We start from the raw sequence: 3,283 nt of genomic DNA on the forward strand, positions 1-3,283 counted from the left end.
GTTCGATTCTGGTCAAAGGCATGTACCTTGGTTGTGGGCACATCCCCAGTAGGAGGTGTGCAGGAGGCAACTGATTGATGTTTCTCTCTCATCGATGTTTCTAACTCTCTATCTCTCTCCCTTCCTCTCTGTAAAAAATCAATAAAAATATATTTTAAAAAAAGTCAAAACATAAAAATAAACCTCTTATGTGTTCCACTAACTACTTTGCAGTGAATTTCTGAATTCCCCATTTACTCCATCCTATCCACTAACGTTATATGGATAGTGATGTACCAAGGAAAAGTAAGAATTGCAAACTTCTATAAGCAGTGGTGAAATATCATCCTCAATGGAAGACGATGATCTGGATCACTATGCGAGGTCTCCACTCCTGTCTCCTTACAAGTTCTTGGATGTGGCCTACCAAAACATCTAGCAGCATGGAAACAAAAAAATGAACTCCTGTGCTCGCTTTGGCAGCACATATACTAAAATTGGAATGCCACAGAGGTTAGCATGGCCCCTGCACAAGGATGACATGCAAATTTGTGAAGCATTCCATATTAAAGAAAAAACAAAAAACTGATGAATACCTTTCTATCAAGTTGTAAATAAAACAGCAAGTATTAGTTTCAATATGCATCTTAACTTTATTTTTTTAATATATTTTTATTGATTTCAGAGAGGAAGGGAGAGGGAGAGATAGAATAATGAGAATCATTGATTGGCTGCCTCCTGCACACACCCCACTGGAATAGAGCTGGCAACCTGGGCCTGTGCCCTGACTGGGAATCAAATGCTGACCTCCTGGTTCCTAGGTTGACGCTCGACCACCAACCACACCGGCTAGGTGTGTCTTTTAAATCTTTTGGAACTTGCTTTCTAGCCCCAAACTGTCAACTTGAAAAGAATTTGTATCATGCTGTTGTTGGGTGGAGTGTTCTAGAAACATCAGTTAGTTAATTGAAAATCTTATATATCTTTACTGATTTTCTACCATTTGTGCTATGGATTACTTAGGTATTGAAATACATAATTGAAAATTTGCCTATGTTAATTATAATTTTACTCATTTTTATTTTATGAATGTTGAACCTCTGTTATATTTGCTTTGCTGTTGGATTATCAAATGCCAAGAAACAGAAGTCTCTCCCTTGGGGCCAATTTCCCCATCTCTTGCTGGAGGGTAAGTCCCTGGTTGACAGTGCACAGGGATTGGGGAAGAGGGAATGTGTGTATGGGATGAGAGAACTGCTTTCCCTCCCTATCTCCCATTCTATTAGGCATTCCTGAGCCTGCAGCCAAACTGGTTCCTTCAACTCCTTATCTTCATAGGCAAGCAGTATCAATGGTGTCTGCTTCCGATACAATAGCTATCCTCCTTCCATCTTCAAGTTTTTGTTGAGATCTTGTTTGCTTATGGTCTTTTCCCTCTTTATTGCTGTGGTTTTATAAATTAAAATATTATTCCCTAGCATTTTAATTGTGGTCCAGGGGACCAGACTTGTTTAATAAAAGCACATTCCCTAGTCTTTTCTCTGCTAGCCATTTTGCTTACCTGACCAAACCATGACATTTCTGTAGCCCTTGCTGATCAGTTGCCACACGCTTCCTATATGTTAGCTTTTCCCAGTTCTCTCTCTCTCTCTCTCTCTCTCTCTCTCAAGTTCTATCTCTTATACCTACTTGGTATCACCTACTCTCAGGTACCAACCCAATGCCAGTTTTACTCTGGCGACCACGTTTCTTTGGACTTTCCCTTGCTTTCATTACCTGGGGTTCAGCCTTGCACTCCAGCTGTTATGAACCCTTCTCACCAATAAAAATACAATGAGGAAGGCTATGGAGCTGCAAAAGTGAACTTCTATGTTTCTGGCTGTCAGTGTGGGGCACCGGGAAGGAAGAATTAAAAAGAATCTAATTTGGAACTGTCACTACAAGTAGTAATCACATAATCACCAGTATCTTGACCTGAAGACATTATATAATCCATAAAGAAAGCAAAGCCCCAGCCGGTTTGGCTCAGTGGATAGAGCATTGGCCTGTGGACTGAAGAGTCTCAGGTTTGATTCCAGTCAAGGGCATGTACCTTGGTTGCGGGCACATCCTCAGTAGGGGGTGTGCAGGAGGCAGCTGATTGATGTTTCTCTCTCATCGATGTTTCTAGTTCTCTATCCCTCTCCCTTCCTCTCTGTAAAAAAAATCAATAAAGTATATTAAAAAAAAGAATTTTAAGAATTGTAAATGCTTGTCTCAAGTACTCAATAAATAATAAATTGTAACCTAGATCCTTTGCTAAAGTAGTGAATTACCAATTGAACATAGTGATTACTGAGACTGATACAGTTGTAATTAACTAGTTATTAATAACTGGAAAGGAGCAAATGGAAGGCCAAATATTATGGGCATGCCGTTTGTGCAGCTTTGCCAGGAAGCTGCAGTTTAACACTCTCCAGGACTGTTCCCCGCAGATCTTGGGGGAGGGAACTGGACAAAGGAAGAATAGAGGCATGCCCGGTAAAGTGTGGGTGACACAGGGAAAGTACTTGTCTGTGTGGCCACTGCAAGCACAGGAAGGTTTGAGATAATCTCTTAAACAAAGCATTTTGCTCTCTTGCCTTTTGGTTCATGCACCTGTCTCTTGCATTCCTGACTGCAGGACTCTCACCCTCCTGCATTTGCCCACATGGTCCATGGCCAGGCCATGTGATCCCCACACACAATGGACAAATGGACTGCAGCTAGCTTAATGCTAAACTGGAATGGAAACTCTGGCTTTGCTTCTAGCTCTGCTGAATCCCCAACTGCACCTCTTCCACGACTGGATTAAGGGAAATGGGACTTTGAATCCCAGGGATGTAATTCCATGCAAATAAAGCTTTCTACCACATCTCATTTCCTGTGGGGGCTTCCAAAAATGCTTATTCCAGTGGCACCCCAAGAACCCCATTCCCACTAGCAATGGAGAGAACCCATTCACTCATTTCTCCGATAACAAAACTACCCAAAGGTCCTGTTCAAAATAAACAAGAACTAGGGCAACCCTTGAACTCTGAAAAGGAATGAGTTTTCAGCAATTCTAATAAAAAATCAACCAGTTTTTCCCCTCACAATCCATGGTGTCTTAAGATCTGATGAAATGTGACATATCCCATTGTTCTGTTTATTTTTTTTAATGCATGTGTTTCTTTTTCTAATATTTTGGTTTCTCTAAACTTCCTTCCCATAATTAGTGACATGCTCTCCAAGGACTAATCACATTTCAATTGTATTAAGAAAGGTAATGCTTAAAAGAGACAGT

At 40.8% G+C, this 3,283-nt stretch overlaps 1 non-coding gene across 1 annotated transcript; it reads left to right on the forward strand.

Moving 5' to 3' along the window:
- The first annotated feature begins 446 nt into the window (after positions 1 to 446).
- LOC111828371 lies at positions 447 to 550 on the forward strand. Its single transcript, XR_002832219.1, has one exon. It is a non-coding gene; the product is annotated as a U6 spliceosomal RNA (small nuclear RNA).
- Positions 551 to 3,283: the final 2,733 nt, after the last annotated feature.

This window comes from Myotis lucifugus, unplaced genomic scaffold (assembly GCF_000147115.1).
Source record: "Myotis lucifugus unplaced genomic scaffold, Myoluc2.0 scaffold_343, whole genome shotgun sequence".
In the NCBI taxonomy this organism is placed as follows: domain Eukaryota; kingdom Metazoa; phylum Chordata; class Mammalia; order Chiroptera; family Vespertilionidae; genus Myotis; species Myotis lucifugus.